The sequence below is a fragment of the Medicago sativa genome, chromosome 4 (genome assembly GCF_051527215.1).
Source record: "Medicago sativa cultivar Bolivia chromosome 4, Bolivia_mono, whole genome shotgun sequence".
Taxonomy (NCBI): Eukaryota; Viridiplantae; Streptophyta; class Magnoliopsida; order Fabales; family Fabaceae; genus Medicago; species Medicago sativa.
The window spans coordinates 9,541,622-9,559,973 of NC_140752.1; positions in this window are offsets into that span (position 1 = coordinate 9,541,622).

Here is an 18,352-nt window from a genome sequence, read left to right on the forward strand (position 1 = left end):
ACTTATCAACCAAATTAAAACATTTTTTAATGATTAATCAATTCACTAATCACACTACAGCTCCACTAAAGGACTAATGCAATATTCAATTTCAATTGAATAGAAAGAGAACTTCTCTAACTTTGTGGAAATGTTAAACAAATTGAGTCCACTAGTATATGTCACTGAATATTGTGGCTATGTTGTTCTATGAAGTGACCATTTTTTTTTATAAGAAAATGTTGTCATTGTTGGCTAAAAGTATCATAATAATACGAGCATATTTTATAATTACATGGGAATCAATTTGTAATGCTGTTGTTTTTGTCTTTTGATGCATCGTGTTAAATTATACTCCCTTCGTCCGTTATAAGTCATTTTTCCTTTTTTTCTTTTTTTTCTTTTTCTATTCTTCTTCATATAATAATAAAAGATGACGGTGTAATTAACATGCACATTTTATTTTATGCACAACTGTTACGAAATGTTCAAAGATTGTCGGTTTAGTATTCCTAAGCTTACCTCAGTTGGTAAAGACAATGCATAAATGTCTGAGATTCAAATCCCAGACACCACAAAAAAAAAAGATTGTCGGTTCAGTTGTAAAAGAATTTGACATTATATAATTTTAAGGTATACCTTTTCAATTTGATATAATACAGATGTAAAATGGTCATTAGCTCTCCACTATTAACAATAAGGCCAAATAATTTTCACGATGGTTTAATAAATTAGTTCTTTCATTTTTTGTTGTAACAATTTGCTCTTCTAAGTCATAAATATTTGCACCATTACTCTCTTTTCATTTAACTAAGTTAAAAAAATGCTTATGTGAGTGATTATTGTTCAGTTGGTGGGTACAAATTCACCACTTTTAAATTAGAGTTCATATGTGTATGATTGAGTCTTGATTTGAAACAAAACCGATCAATTATTTAATTCAAAGTCTTGTTTATGGAATATTTATCTGTAAAATTAGGATTGTATTCGTAACAAGAAGAAGAAAATGTGTGTAAATAACATTGTTTGGTGTCGTAAACACCATTTGGACCTGCCACTTCAACCTAAAATGGTCGCTAAGTACTTTTTAACAAAGTTTGATAAAAATGAGTAACAATGTAAATATTTTATGACTTAAATGACAAATCTGATAAAAAAAAAAATAAAAGACTAAATAATTACAAACATCTAACTTAAAAAACCACGGAATATATTTTGTCTAATAATAACTTCCAAAGCATCAACCTTTATAGAAGAAAGAAAAATGCTATCCTCGTGAGCTTAGCTCAGTTGGTTGGGACAATGCATAAAATATGCAAAGGTCCGGAGTTCAAACTCCGACCACTGCCAAAAAAAAGAAAGAAAAATGCTAACATATGGCATAAAAACACATGTTAAAAATAACACATTTTTATAAATTTAAGGATACAATCACTTTTTTAACATCGTAAAGTTTGTAAGGGATTTTATAATAAAGGACAAATCAAGTATTTAATATTGATTTTTCATCTTCTAAGATAAATTAGTAATATTAGTTAACATTTTTATAAAGAAGTTAGACTTGTTTTTGACAAAAAAAAAAGCATAAAAACACATGTTAAAAATAACACATTTTTATAAATTTAAGGATACAATCACTTTTTTAACATCGTAAAGTTTGTAAGGGATTTTGTAATAAAGGACAAATCAAGTATTTAATATTGATTTTTCATCTTCTAAGATAAATTAGTAATATTAGTTAAACATTTTTATAAAGAAGTTAGACTTGTTTTTGACAAAAAAAAAAAAAACTAAATACTCCATCCGTCCTTACATCTTATAAAAAAATGACTTATGCTGATTTTTTTTTAAACGGTGTTTATAACTAAAACCGGAGGGAGTCCATTGTGAACATGGTAAAGCCAACATTGTTGACTATTGAATGTCATGGCAATTTGTCAAGTGGTAAAGCTAAAGCCACTTTTGTTGACTTTAGGCATGTAAGCAAAGTGAAAATTTGGTTTGTCTTTGAAATTTTAAATATGGTGCCTATCATGCCAAAAAAATAGAGTAACAAATTGTTAGAAGACAATTTCAAATTGCCTTGCAATTTGAATCATTCAACTTTTGGTGCAATTGTCAAAAAGGGTTGGTTGACATGTTAATCACACGGTGCAACTTGTTGAAGCAATAAGCTTTTGCTTCTATAAATAGCCATGCCCGTAAACCATTTCATGCATCCCAAATCATAACAACACAAGCAGCAAAGCAAAGCTTGTTTAGAGTACTGAGAGAAAAAATATAGAGAGAAAAAAAATAGTTTCTCCTGTGAGGTTTCTCCTAGGTTGTGTTAGTTAGTATTCTCCTATTTATAAGAGAGAGTGGTAATTGTACTCTCCTTGTATTTAGAGAGAGGTCCTGTAATTTCTTCCACTTAGTGAAAGTTTTCTACTCTTGCCCCGTGGTTTTTTTCCCTTTATTTGTTGAGGGGTTTCCACGTAAAATATTGTGTGTTCAATTCCTCTTTTCTCGTCTCTTATTTTAGTTGCGTGATAATATTTTGTCTTACTCTGGTACCCTAACAGTGGTATCAGAGCAGCTGGTTCGTAGTTGTTATTCCGCTGTGATAAACTAGTGGTGTGGTAAGAAAAATCTTAGTATGCTCTGTGGTTGCAGTTTAAACTGATCTTCCACACCAGAAAAGAATTCTTATTATTTCGGTCTAGTTTGAAGAAAAAATGTTTGGTGTAAAAACCATGCCAACAAAATTTGAGATAGAGAAGTTCAACGGGAGAAATTTTTCCTTGTGGAAATTGAAGATAAGGGCAATTTTAAGAAAAGATAATTGCCTAGACGCAATAGATGGCAGACCTGCAGATATCACTGACGAAAAGTGGAAAGAGATGGATGATAATGCCGTTGCCAGTTTGCACCTAGCAATGGCAGACTCGGTATTGTCAAGTATTGCTGAAAAGAAGACAGCAAAGGAGATTTGGGATACTCTAATAAAATTGTACGAGGTCAAATCACTCCACAACAGAATATTCTTAAAGAGAAGGCTCTACACTCTTCGAATGGGTGAATCCACATCTGTAACGGATCACATCAACACCCTGAATACGCTATTTTCTCAACTCACGACTTCTGATTTCAGAATAGCAGAAAATGAGCGTGCTGAACTTCTACTTCAGAGTTTACCAGATTCGTATGATCAACTCATCATCAACATTACAAATAATAACATAGCTGACACTCTTCACTTTGATGATGTCGCCGGTGCAATCCTTGAAGAAGAATCCAGGCGCAAGAATAAGGAAGAAAGGTCAGAGAGTTCAAAGCAAGCAGAGGCTTTGACGATGACGAGAGGCAGATCAACGGAACGTGGCCCCAGTGGGAGTCAAAATCATGGTAGGTCAAAATCTCGAAGAAAGAAGAATATCAAATGCTACGGTTGTGGCATGAAAGGGTACGTAAAGAAGGAGTGTTGGAATATCAAGAAGAATGGAGGGAAGAATTCTGAAGCTTCAACATCTCAAGGATGTGTTGCAAGTACCTCAGATGACGGGGAAATTCTGTATAGCGAAGCAGCAAGCAGTTCTAAAGGCGGAAGACGACTCAACGATGTCTGGATAATGGATTCAGGTGCAACATGGCACATGACTCCACACCGAGATTGGTTTTACTCTTATGAGCCTATCTCGGAAGGGTCAGTGTACATGGGAAATGACCATGCCTTAGAAATTGCTGGAATCGGTACTATCAGATTAAAGATGCATGATGGTACTGTTCGAAAAATACAAGGAGTGCGTCATGTAAAGGGGTTGAAGAAGAATTTATTGTCTGTTGGACAATTGGATGATCTCGGGTGTAAGATCCACACTGAAAGTAGAATCTTGAAAGTAGTGAAAGGCAATCTTGTGGTGATGAAAGCAGAAAAGATCACAAGTAATCTTTACATGCTTCTGGGAGATACATTGCAAGAGGCGGATGCATCAGTTGCAGCAGCAAGCCAAGAAGAAACAACGATGATGTGGCATCAAAGACTAGGCCATATGTCAGAACGTGGCTTGAAAGTCCTTGCGGAACGCAATCTCCTTCACGGGCTCAAGACGGTAAATTTACCATTCTGTGAGCAATGTGTGATAAGCAAGCAGCATAGGTTGAAGTTTGCTAGAGTAACTACTAGAAGCAAACACATACTAGACTTGATACATTCTGATGTGTGGGAGTCACCAGAATTATCTCTAGGAGGAGCAAGATACTTCGTGTCATTCATTGATGACTATTCTAGAAGATTATGGGTGTACCCGATCAAGAAGAAGTCAGATGTGTTTCCAGTATTTAAGGCGTTCAAAGCACAAATAGAGCTTGAAACTGGGAAGAAGATTAAGTGCTTGAGGACAGATAATGGAGGAGAGTATATAGATGGCGAGTTTCTAACATTTTGTAAACAAGAGGGTATTGTAAGGCAATTCACCGTTGCACATACACCTCAGCAGAATGGTGTGGCAGAGCGGATGAATAGAACTCTCCTAGAAAGAACAAGAGCTATGCTGAAAACAGCGGGAATGGCCAAGTCGTTCTGGGCAGAAGCAGTGAAAACCGCCTGTTATGTAATAAATCGATCACCATCAACGACGATTGATTTGAAGACACCGATGGAGATGTGGAAAGGAAAGCCAGTGGATTATTCTTCTCTACATGTGTTTGGTTGTACTGTGTACGTAATGTACAACTCCCAAGAAAGAACAAAGTTGGACCCAAAGTCCAGGAAATGTATCTTCTTGGGTTATGCTGACAATGTTAAGGGGTACCGCCTGTGGGATCCCACTGCCCGCAAGGTTGTTGTTAGCAGGGATGTAATCTTTGCAGAAAATGAACTGCAAAGTGAGCAGAAAAATGACAGCACTTCTAAAGAAACTACTATAGTGCAGTTGGAAGAAAAATCCAAAGAAAGTGATTCTTCTGAAGCTGAACCGGTGCACGAAGAACAAGAACCAGATGAGGTCAATGATGGTGTTCGTCGATCAACGCGTCAGACGCAGAAACCAGTTTGGCAATCAGACTATATTATGACGAGCCACGATGCATATTGTCTTCTAACTGAAGAAGGTGAACCTTCAACTTTTCAAGAGGCGTTGAAGGGTTCAGATGCTTCTCAATGGATGACAGCAATGCATGAAGAAATGGAGGCCTGACATAGGAACAAGACATGGGAACTTGTTGAACTTCCAAAGGGTCGGAAAGCCATTGGAATCAAATGGGTATACAAGATCAAACGCGATGGCAATGATCAAGTGGAACGGTATCGTGCAAGACTGGTGGTAAAAGGATATGATCAGAAAGAAGGTATTGACTTCAATGAGATATTTTCTCCGGTTGTCAGACTTACTACTATCAGAATAGTGTTGGCGATGTGTGCTGCATTGGATTTATATCTTGAACAGCTAGATGTAAAGACTGCTTTTCTTCATGGAGAACTTGAAGAAGAAATTTATATGCTCTAACCGGAAGGATTTAAGGAACAAGGAAAAGAAAACTTGGTTTGCAGGTTGACCAAATCTCTGTACGGTCTAAAGCAGGCGCCCAGATGTTGGTACAAGAGATTTGATTCTTTCATAATTAGCCTCAATTACAATAGGCTGAGTTCAGACCATTGTACATACTACAAAAGGTTTGATGATAATGATTATATCATTTTGCTGTTGTATGTGGATGACATGTTGGTGGTAGGCCCCAACAAAGATCGAGTCCAGGAATTGAAGGCACAGTTGGCTAGGGAGTTCGATATGAAAGACTTGGGACCAGCAAACAAGATTTTAGGGATGCAAATTCACCGAGACAGAAAAGACAGGAAGATTTGGCTTTCTCAAAAGAATTATCTAAGGAAAGTCTTGCGGCGCTTCAACATGCAAGACTGTAAGCCAATTTCTACCCCACTTCCTGTGAATTTTAAATTATCCTCAGGTATGAGTCCTAACAATGAAGCGGAGAGGATGGAAATGTCTCGAGTACCGTATGCATCGGCGGTGGGAAGCCTTATGTATGCCATGATATGTACAAGACCAGACATTGCACAAGCAGTGGGAGTGGTTAGTCGGTTTATGGCGGATCCGGGTAAAGAGCATTGGAATGCTGTTAAGAGAATCATGAGGTACATTAAAGGAACCTCAGGTGTTGCAATATGTTTCGGAGGATCAGAGTTAACTGTCAGGGGTTATGTTGATTCAGATTTTGCATGTGATCTTGATAAAAGAAAATCTACTACTGGTTATGTGTTCACGCTTGCTGGAGGAGCAGTAAGTTGGTTGTCCAAGTTACAAACTGTTGTAGCTCTGTCAACTACAGAAGCTGAGTACATGACAGCTACCCAAGCGTGTAAAGAAGCTATTTGGATGCAAAGGTTAATGGAGGAACTCGGGCACAAGCAGGAACAAATTACTGTGTATTGTGACAGTCAGAGTGCCTTGCACATTGCAAGGAATCCAGCTTTTCATTCAAGGACAAAACACATAGGCGTTCAATATCATTTTGTTCGAGAAGTAGTGGAGGAAGGGAGTGTGGATATGAAAAAGATTCACACCAATGATAACCTAGCAGATGTAATGACAAAGTCGATCAACACTGACAAGTTTGTATGGTGTCGATCCTCATATGGCCTATTGGAAACGTAGCAACTGAAGTCGGCAAGGTAGAGAGATTTTGAGAGCTTACAAAAGTGACATTAAGTGGGAGATTGTGAACATGGTAAAGCCAACATTGTTGACTATTGAATGTCATGACAATTTGTCAAGTGGTAAAGCTAAAGCCACTTTTGTTGACTTTAGGCATGTAAGCAAAGTGAAAATTTGGTTTGTCTTTGAAATTTCAAATATGGTGCCTATCATGCCAAAAAAATAGAGTAACAAATTGTTAGAAGACAATTTCAAATTGCCTTGCAATTTGAATCATTCAACTTTTGGTGCAATTGTCAAAAAGGGTTGGTTGGCATGTTAATCACACGGTGCAACTTGTTGAAGCAATAAGCTTTTGCTTCTATAAATAGCCATGGCCGTAAACCATTTCATGCATCCCAAATCATAACAACACAAGCAGCAAGCAAAGCTTGTTTAGAGTAGTGAGAGAAAAAATATAGAGAAAAAAAATAGTTTCTCCTGTGAGGTTTCTCCTAGGTTGTGTTAGTTAGTATTCTCCTATTTATAAGAGAGAGTGGTAATTGTACTCTCCTTGTATTTAGAGAGAGGTCCTGTAATTTCTTCCACTTAGTGAAAGTTCTCTACTCTTGCCCCGTGGTTTTTTTCCCTTTATTTGTTGAGGGGTTTCCACGTAAAATATTGTGTGTTCAATTCCTCTTTTCTCGTCTCTTATTTTAGTTGCGTGATAATATTTTGTCTTACTCTGGTACCCTAACATCCATCTTATCTTATATATTAGAGTGAAAATTTATTTTAATCATTTACAATTATAGCATGGACCAATCTAGTCTTTGAAAAAAAGTAAAATCTAAAGTAGTCCATGATATTTTTACATTGAAGACAGATTAATTCTTCTATTATATTGAGTTTGTTTTTCCGGTATAAAAATATACAAATTACTTAGATTTTATTTTTATTAGAAACTAGTTACAAACCCGTGCTTCGCACGGGGGTTCAGTAACGTATTTGACAAAATATTATATTGGAAGGATAGATTGTGAAATGACAGATAATTATAAACCATAATACAATATTTAGAGTACTCTTACATTACGGATTACAAAATTAAATCTTTAAAATGGTTTGATCACAAGTAACAAATGAAAACATATTTTGTCAGCTGTAGAAACACTTTTCCATTAATAATTGATATCTATCTATAAACCAATGAAAACCCTATTACCAAAGCTGTCTGATTTATATCATTTTGACTTTCAGCTTCAACATATATAAATCATTTCACATGATCTACAACAAAGACAGATATTAACTGCAATTTAGTATCTAGTTCTTTCAGGCGAACAAACTTCTGCATCAGATAGATAGCTGAAAGCCTCTCTACCTAATTTATATCATTTTGTGTTTTTAGCTTCAACGTATATAAATCTTTTCACATTATCTACAGCAAAGGCTAAAGATGTCAATGGATATCCATGGGTACGAATAATATGATACCCGTCCCCGCCCCGTTGGATAAGTATGATACCCGTGCCCGCCCCGTATCCTCGTGGGTACTCACTATACGGGTACCCGTGGGTATTGAGGTATCCATGGGTACCCATGGAGTTTTGAATTTATTTATTTTTTGGTACAAATAATAACTTTTTTTAATTACCAAAAAACTTCAACTTTTAAACATCCATACATAATCCACTCAAAATTTCATAAATCATACATAATTCATAGAAAATTCATGATTCTTATATAATCTATATGTTTTATGATGTGAATGAAGTGGAAACGGTGAACTTAATAAGATGAATTAAAAAAATTTAAAATAAAAATAGGTTATTATTGAGGATTTTTAGGTGGGGGGTAAAATTTTCTTCAATAAGGTACCAACTTTAAGTAATAAGATATGATATATAAAGATATATTAGTAATTTACTTAATTTATTATCGGGTATGGGTACCCATAGGTATGGATACAATCCAATCCGTGTCTGTGTCCAGATAATAATGGGTAGTCAAATACCCGTTTATTATACCCGTGGATGCCAGTTTAGCTACCCGCTCCATACCCGTGACGGATTTTACCCACGGGTACCCGTGGGCATGGGTATTTTTGCCACCCCTAGCAAAGGCAGATATTAAATGCAATTTAGTACCACGTATATAAATCCTTTCACATGATCTACAACAAAGGTAGATAGTAACTGTAATTTAGTATCCATTCCTTTCAGGTGAACAAACTTCTGAATCAGACAGATAGTTGAATGCCTCTCTACTTGATTTATATCATTTTGCCTTTCAGTTTCAACGTATATAAATCATTTCACATGATCTACAGCAAAGGCAGATATTAACTGCAATTTAGTATCGAGTCCTTTCATGTGAATTATACGCACTTTTAAAAACTTGTTTTAAAGGAGAGATGTTCAAATTACAGAATATTACCATTCTTAGTAAATTTGAGAATGAAGTTCGCATAATCCAAATATTTGTGATGCATGGTTTAAGGCATGGGGTTCAGTAACGTATTTTGTAAAAAAATTGTTCCGAAGGAAAAATGAACAAATTAATGAATATTGCACAAAAATTAAGAAACTTTATCAAAATATTTATGAAAGCTTTATCAAGAGCAGGAAAACACCATAAATTACATAATAGTTAAAATTATAAAAGTGAGCGCTACTGTCATAGAGTTACCAAAAAGGGATTAACACCAATATTTATATGACACAAAATGAACGAAAGAAACACATTAAACTCTTTAGCGTCTTGTGTAGGAACTTGTTATTAATATTTTGACCGTTAAAAAATAAAAAATCTCTTTGACGTCAAAAAAGTAATATCAACAGAGCAATATTCAGTCTCTTCACATATGCTTAGTAATATTCAGTTTGGAAGATTACATTGAAAGGATAGATGGTAAAATGACGGATAATTGTGAATCATTGTAATATGTCAAAATATAAACCTTAAAAACCATGAACCATCAACTTAGTTTTAAATAGTTAAAAATAAAAAAATTGTAAAATAGTTAAAAGTTTTTAAAAATATAAAAATTGGAAAATATTTTAAAAAATTGGTGAGGTAGCACTCAACCAAGCAACACTAAAAAAATTATATGCATTAGCGTAACAAAAAAACAGACAGACGGACATAAAATATTACTCTAAACGTTAATGTGTGTATATATTCGCGAGGTTGAAGAAAGGAGATAAAAATATTTGGGATCATTAAATGACAGCGTGAATAAAAATATTTGTGACATTGTGATGATTAAACGATATTGAAATTAAATATATAAGTGATAAAAAGATAATAAAATTCCTTTGAAAAAAGGTAATAAAATTAAATGGAATCTCCTTAAAAAATTAATGGAACGGTTAAAAAAAAATGAAGTTAAATGGAAGAAAAAAACATATTGAAATATAATATTAAAAAATAAAGAAAAAGTTTCCGGCGTGAGTTGAAAAGAGGTGCTTGTGAAATAAATTGTCGAGAAGTAGTTTTTTAAAGTAACATTCAACAGCTTTTGGTCAAAGCTCATTCCATTCAATTTTATGCGTTCAAAAAAAGTACTTTTTTTAGTAAGTACTTAATTGATATTGTATTCGGCCTAACTTCTCCTTAAAAATGTAGAGAAGTTTGAAAAAAAGTCGGGTCAAACGATACCTTAATCTCCCACAACGGCAATGTAGAAGCAATTGAATTTGGGAGGAAAAATTGAAAAAATAGTTAAAAATATAAAAATTGGAAAATAATTAAATGTTATTAAAAATATAAAAATAAGAAAATAATTAAAAAAATTGGTTAGGGGCAAAAATGAAAATTCATAGGTCAAACCTTGAAAAAAAAAACCCTCCAATAATTGAATTACCAAAATGCCCCTCATAGGGGCAAATTGGTAAATTCAATGGACATTTCCTTTCTTATATATATAAGTAGACTAAGTTGATCCACACAAAAATTAGAAGGACCAAAATGAGTTTTCATTTGTCACTCCATATATTATATTCAAAATACATTTTAGATAAGAGTTTTGTTGCTTCTATATGGGGTTGGTTAAGGGTGAGTGAGACGACCTAAAACATACCATGGAGAAGTGTTGGCATTTTCCTCACCCTTAATGACAATACATATTTTTGCCACGTCATTTTCCTCTAATCTAATAGTAGTAAAACTACTTAAAAGCACACTTTTTAAAACTTAAGGACTCTCCAAAAACTCTTGTTGGAGATACTCTTAGTCCACAAGAAAGTATGACTTTGGAGAAATGATGCTTGATCATTTGGTAAGGAAGAACCAAATTCCTTTCAATTGAATAAAATCTAAGTGAGAGAGTCTATGTGTAAGAATTAAGACCTCAACAATGAACTACAATAACGTATGACTATCTCCAAGTTAAGCTATCATTGGTGGCAAGCCATATGTTCCCATCAAACCTTTACTTTTTTTCTCACAATAAGAGGAGAACCTCTCAAAATGGGTCTACCAAGATAAGTAATATTGCATATGGTCCACCATTTTGTTCCTTTTGCCTTGACAACTTATCTAATCCATCAATTGTGGATACCTTATTATAAAATCTTGCATAACAATTTTTCCTTTTTTGTGCAATCCATTTCCGGGTATTAATAAAACACATCTCCCTCTCGCCGCATAATCATTTTATCTAGGGTTCCATTGAAGTCAATGCATGTCTATCTTGCCTTACAAATGTCAGTGGTTCTTGATATGATATAGAAATGTGAGGTTGGGATTTTGAGCTTGGAGAAACCTTTTGACTATGTGACTTTGCACTATGGAACTAGTTAAGACAAGTACTACCCAACTTTCTTCAATATGATTGATATTTGTTTGGTTCTTTGATGGTGAAAATTATTTATAAATGAATTGATTTTACAAAATTAATTTTAGTTAAAAAACAAGTCGAATTTTAAGTGATTTATATTTAAGTGTATTCACGTAAAAATAAATTAAACTATAGTTTTGAAATTAAAATTCAAATGTAAAAGCAAAAGCTCAAAATTCTAAAGATTCGAGTTAAAATTAGCTCAACTTCAAAGGAAAAGTTAGAATTAGCTCTAGAGACAAAACTTAATTTTTTGTTTTTAGTATCAATCTTCACATTTTGTCATGGAAAGTAAATTTGGTATAGCAAACTTTCAACCCTATTAAATGAATATAATGTGACACAAGTGATAAATATTTGAATTCATTAATCATTTGATAAATGATTCAATATCTAACCAACACATATAGAAAAATATATGCCGAGAGATGTTAAAGCCCTCTAGCCTTCTCGAGTCCTTTCCACCTCATAGTGAAGACTATGTTCAATCAGTTAGGTATCCACCATCTCCACACTCACTCGCAGATAGAGTGACTGCCACCAGAGCGGTGGTGGAGCACCGCTCTGCCTCCAACTGCCACAACGATTTTCCCACATGCAAATATAGGCACAATCGGCCACACCGCTAAAGCCACCTAGTTTAAAATTTCATGTTGCTATGCTTGTTCGTATTTTTGTTGTTCTTTGGTCTTGTGCATTGTTCTGCATTTTGGTCTCGTGCATGGGACACCATTCAAATACATTGTGACATATTTAAAACGTTATATATATTTAACCATTAACGTTAAGCAACAATATTCCAAATTTCCAATCATCCCCTCAAAAAGAAAAAACAGTATTCCAATCATATATTATAGAAATTTTCTCACAAAAATAATATAATCTAAACAGGTAAACACCGCAGTGTAGTGGGATCATATGGAACCAATCTTTATTCCAAAAAAAAAAAAAGAAGCAATTTTATGAATAATCCAAATTAAAGTGACCCTTATTAAAACCTGTAACCAAATTATGGGTGGGATCACTATAATAATTTCTGTTGTTGACTTTAGTTGTTGCAATCCAGGTGTAAGGTTCCAATGGTGAATTTCGAAATATTGCTTCTCACAATAATGAATATCAATAATTCAATACGTAACTCTCTATATCAAATCATATACTAGTTGACTAATTCATACAGAAAGAAGTATAAATGAGATATAGAAGAATAATTCATTTTTTTTGACAAAAGAAGAATAAATTTATTGAAGTTTCTTATCATGTATTGACGTGTTCAATTTATCAAAAATGCAAAAGGAGATATACACACATTGAATTAAGAGTAATCTAAGTGGTATTGATTAAAATATACAATTGAAAAAATAATAATTAGTTGTATTGAAAATTGAAATAGGCTAGTCATTTTAGATTATTTTTTTTTACAAATGAATCACTTTTTTTTTTGAGGGATACAAATGAATCACTTATGGTCTAATTAAGAGTTTTTTTTATTTAAGATATTTAAAATATTAATTTTAAAGTTTTAGTTGTGTTTGTGTGTAAATTTTTTTCAAAAATCTTTGTTTTTTTTTAAACAGTAAAATTTCTTAAACCCGACTTGTGTATATATGTGGAACAAGCTTATCACCCTTGGTTTTTTACACACAAAAATCAAGGGTGAAAGAGGAAAGGTTATAAAGGTGTCGTATATACGTGGAACACCCACAAAAAACCACCCAAAAATTCAGTATACCCGAGGAACCTAGAAACCAGCTGCCCCGAAAGAACAACCTGAAACCGAGTTCCAGAACACCTAAAGATGCCCAAAAATCATTATGTTAATTTTTATGTTGAAAATGATGTAGTTATTTTGATTAACAATTGAAGAAAATCATTTTTAACAGAAGAGAGAGAAAAACACATCTTGTGGTGTCAATGTTTTTGTTCAACCCTCCCAAAAATATGTATTTGTTCAAATGTATTAATGAATAATACTCCCTCCGTTCCTTTTTAAATGTCACTTTTGGAGAATTTTTTTGTTCCTATTTAACCGTCACTTTCAAAGTTCAATGCAACAATAAATGTTGTTTTACCAACATTACCCTTAGTTATTTATTGTGGAGAGAGAAATATATGAAATAAGATATTAAATGACTAAGGCTATTATAGTAAAAGTATATATTATTGTATAAGAAAAAGTAACATTTATTGAGTGTCTTGGTTTGTGTAAAATGTTAAAAAGTGACACTTAAAAAGGAACGGAGGTAGTACTAACTATCCTTCTTTTATTATTTACTATCAATATTACTTACACATGAATAGGAAGCAAGCGGGCAATAAGGTGCGTCATTAGACCTTTTTGGATGGTAAAACAAATCCTCGTAAACACACATTCATGGACCTATAAGACATAACATTGTAATGCATAACCCTTTGGACTTTACGTAGAAGGTTAACAACCTCTGATGCTAGGAAGCCGAAAGTGTCAAAAGCAAATGGTATAAAAGCATGTTGATTGTCAGAACACGCTTTCTTATGTTTGGCTATTTGCTTGACGCAGCTTTTAGGGCTGCATGTCCTACCGTAAAAGCTCTAACCCTTAAACCCACGAGTGGTGAGACCCCAGTCAAGTCCACACATGCATGAATAATTATTTTAACATGCATAGTTTTCAACTTGAACACTTTTTTTAACCATACTTTAATTTTTTCTAAAAAATCTCTATAGAGTAATCTCTAAGGACTTGTTTCCTACAAGACTTTGGGACCTTGAACCTTGTAGTGTGCTACTCTTTAAGGTTTTAAGTTTGATCATTCTCGGTGTTAATTTAGGTGAGCTAATTTAACTTAGAAAAAAAGGACATGTTTCCTATGAATTATAAATAAATAATTTTGATGCTAAAAAATTTAGAAATTAATTTTTAGATATATATATTTTTTCTTCAAAAACACTAATTTTTTTTCTATTTGTTTTTGTGAACCACGCAATAGGACTTTTAATTAAGGTGAAAGAGATATCTTATTATCTCATTCAAATGCTCTTTGATTTTGTGTTTGCTTACTATAATAAAACTCTTTTTTCTTTAAAAAAATAGTTATAAAAAATGATTTTCTATAAATTCTATTAAAAACAACTCTTCATTTGAAGCAATTTTCAATTTTTTTAGCTTCTTATTTTTTTTAAATCCGTAAAACAACATAAAAAACTTTTAATAATAATTCTTTTATTTAAAAAGTTGAAAATGTTTCTCCAAAAACTGTAGCAAACAACCTTTAAATTAATTCTGTTAAAAAACCTTTAAATTAATTATTTATATTAAAATCACTTATTATTTTAATATATAGCAAATGAATCATCTAAGTATGTTGTTTCTGTTGATGGTTTGATAATAGAGAAGTGATATTTGAACATCCATTTTTTCACAACTTTTGTGACAACTTTCTCTCTCAAACTCACATTATTTTTTACTTTATCTCTCTATTGCTTTGATTTTCGTGCAAATACCTACTTTTTCTTTGTAAATTATGGTTGTTCCATAAATTGTCCACCAAATGGTTGTTCAAATAATACACCTCTTGATAATATATGTAGAGATCGATCGAGAGTATCATATCTTGGCTAACGGTAGGTGTAAATTTGCTTGATGCCAATGAAGTCAAAAGATAGGGCTGGCAAGATTTCAATGAGAGTTTACACTGACAAGGGATGCAGTTGGTGCCATTTAGACCCCAACTTTTGAGATTTGGGAAATTTTGACAGTGAGTGAATATTTAGCAAGGTCACATTTTTTTTTCTTTTCTTTTCATAACAAGTAAAGTGACAAAATTAAATATCGATGTTTTAATTATCAGTATTTTGTTAAGCATGTATGTATGTACATATCATATTAATCATGAAAATATTTATTATAAGTTAATATTACTCATTTATTTCTCTAAAGTGAATTGCTAACACTAAAATGTTGTATCTTAACTTTTCTATGAGCAAAAATAGTAGAGTGATATGAAACTCCTCAAATAAGAACAAGAATATGGATAAAAAAAAAAAGAAGAGAAAATTGTATTATTCTCTTCAATTGTGTGATTCATGTGTCAATGAATAATGGGTCAAATGACTAATGGAACAATAACTACATGGGCATTCAGTAATTTTTTTTTTGAAAGGAACATGGGCATTCAGTAATATTAGGCAAAATTACACGTTTCGTCATTTAACTTAATTTTAGATAACAATTTGGTCATTTATCTTTTTTTATTTTATTTTATTTCAATTTTGTATTTTCGGTCAATTTGCATATGAATTTTCAAGCTTCAAATTCATGGTTTTATTTTCGCATGGTCTTTCAATCTTCAAATCTATGTTTGCACAAGGATATTAGATTTGAAGCTTCAGAATCCATATGAAAATGGACCAAAAAGACAAAATTCAAATGAAAAAAAGATAAATGACCAAATTGTTACCTGAAATTAAGTTCAGGAACTAAACATGTAATTTTGTCTTAATATTATCACTCCTCCTTGAACGTCCATTGAAGATATACCTCGTCAAAACCTTACTGTAAGAAAATTCAGTGGAAACACATTCTAATGAAGGAAAAAAAAAGTACAATATCGTTTTGTGTAAAAATCTTTCTCTTTAAAAACCAAACCAGAAAATTCAATGAGATAAAATCATTGTCAAGAGAAAAAAAGTGCATAATACAAAAGTTTTGCTTAACGGTGACTTTGTAATATCTCTTTTACTATACTCTTCGCCAAATTTGTGATTTAAAATTACGTGTTTCAAAACTATATTTTAGATTCATTCAATTAATGATGTATATAGTCTTTATCATATATAAAATATTGAACTTTGCTTATATGTATATAGTCTTTATCATATATAAAATATTGAACTTTGCTTATAATAATGATCGGAAGATCTACTAAATACCCTCTCGCAGATGTCTAATAAATACTATGATTAAATATCCAAAAGGTCTATGCTCTTAGTGCACTGAATACTCCCTAATAAGGTAAATTACAAATTATTCACACTTAATGAGGGACTGGATTGGATCCTGCTTCAATGTTTATTATAATTAGCATCCGTAGAATTTGGAGAATTTGTTCTTAGTGCACTGAGTTGGATCCTGCTTCAGTGTTGCTGCCATTACAAGCGCCACTTCTCATGCATTTACCTTATTAGGGAGCCCAAAGGAAAAAGACTTTTCAGATAGATTTGATATTCCACACTAGTAGTATCATTTTTCTTGATTTTGTTGTATTTTGATTTGGTCATTCAACTGCTTATTTTCTTTTTCTTTATTTTTAATAATATTTAGGAGTGTGGTCTATATGGGAGAAAATTGTATGATGTCGCATGAGAGTCATGTGCAATCTAAACCACTAACTTGGTATAGGAGAGATAAAAAAGAAATGAGAGAATTTGAAATTTAAAAAGCGGACAAAATGGATATAAGGGTAGAGATATCTCAAATTGAGAAAACACGAGAGATCAAGATTTGAAAGAATTTCCTCTCGTTGTAAATGATCATTGAGTATCTAAAATGCCAACATAGTTGAAATATCGGATATTCATAATGATGTTTTTGCATACTCTTAATCTATTTAAAGAAAATACCATGATGTCAATTTCCTTAGATTACCTGGTTGCGGGATCTCCTCAACCTGCGGTCCTCAGTCCGAGATTGGGCATCTTAAGAAAATGAAAATATTATTGCATTTACTATATGTAATTAACATTGATTTGATTGTCTTGTAAAAGAACTACAATTTATTTGTTTGTAGAAGAGTTTCGTTGCTTGTTCTAGTGGTAGTGCAAGCTTTGATTTGATTTGTTTGTATTTTAATGGTGTAGATAAATAAATAAGAATTTTCAAAAAAGAAAAGAATTTAATTTTGTCAAGTAAAAGTAAAATTTTATTTTTATACACAGAGTATAAAATAATTCTGCACAAACATCAAGTCAAAATCAGATCTCACTATTTAGATATTTGCGTAAATGTTTTAATAAATATTAGTACTATATATTTAAATAAAAATACTACTTGATTCGCCTAAAAAATGACAATATTTGATTGAATGTTTTTGTAAAATCATTTTATATTATTATTGAATATAAATTAAACTAAATTAAGCAAAATGAATTATAAAAAATGAGTAGTTGATTTGTCAAAAAAAATAAAAAATGAGTAGTTGATTATGTAGTGTGTAGTTCCGGTCTAACTGATTGAACTGGTCATTATCCACAATCATATTAGTAATCAACAATAATGAGTGACACCAATATAATAACCGATGTATGATTCCTCATTATTTGCTATTGTTGTTGTTGTTTTAGAGCATGTAGTTTTAGAATTTTTTTTTTTTTGTGTCTGGGGTTCGAACCCCAAACCTTGAATATATTATACATTGTCCTTATCAACTGAGTTAAACTCACGGGGACGTAGTTTTAGAACTTTAATCATAAATGTATGGTTCCTCATTATTCCCAAAAAGCAAGTATTTTAGTGATTAGAAACTCACTTTTAAAATATTGGCTAAAAAGTCTTGAGCACCAGAAGCTGAATAAGTGAGATATTTGAGGTTCGAACCCTGGATCCTCCATATATTATGCAATGTTGCTTAAACTCATGGGACACATCTTCAATTATAATTCCCTCAAAGTATATCATTTGGGTGACCGGCAGAGGATTTGAGTTCCTTGGAGGTGTCGACTTAATCGGAATGTCCAACGGCTCTTTGATGTTTTCCTCACTCTTGATTCAATAAAAAAAACATTCTCCTAATACTATTTATTTTAATTAAAAAAAATGCAAATTGGGAAATCGTCGTGTCAAAATTTGTAATTGTTGATATAATCATACGAGGCAATGAGGGGATAATTAACCGTCATTACATTTTAGGAAGCTCCTGAG